This window comes from Morone saxatilis, unplaced genomic scaffold (assembly GCF_004916995.1).
Source record: "Morone saxatilis isolate NCDOM2014 unplaced genomic scaffold, NCSU_SB_2.0 Contig18, whole genome shotgun sequence".
Taxonomy (NCBI): domain Eukaryota; kingdom Metazoa; phylum Chordata; class Actinopteri; family Moronidae; genus Morone; species Morone saxatilis.
Window position 1 is genome coordinate 7,802,422 of NW_023339740.1, and position 469 is coordinate 7,802,890.

Genomic DNA, 469 nt, shown 5'->3' on the forward strand with positions numbered 1-469 from the left:
TGTGACAGGAAAAATCAAGGGATCACCAAAATAATTAGGATTGTCTTGTAGATGTGACAACATTTCACAGTATATGTGAAAAGTTTGACCTGCCTGTCATGCTAGATGAAAAGTCACAGGATCGTGCTAACATCATTAGGATTCACCATAGATGTTATCTATTATGTAAATAGTTCCACAGACCATGAACGTCTTTAAATGTCATGTTAATCCATCCAGTTATTGTTGAGATTTTTCAGTATGGACCAAAGTGGTGGACCGTTCAACCGACCAACACACCCAGACTGCTATCTCTAGAGCCTTTTTGTTAAGGTGGCTAATGTCAATAACCTTTGGTGTTAAACTTGGAAATAGTTCCTTCTGTATTTTACAGTATTCTATTTTTAGTTTAAACTGAAGAGGAGTAGTAAGCCTGATAAGCAAACTATTCAGTTCTTGGCCTACATCTGTTAGTGTGTGTGTGTGTGTG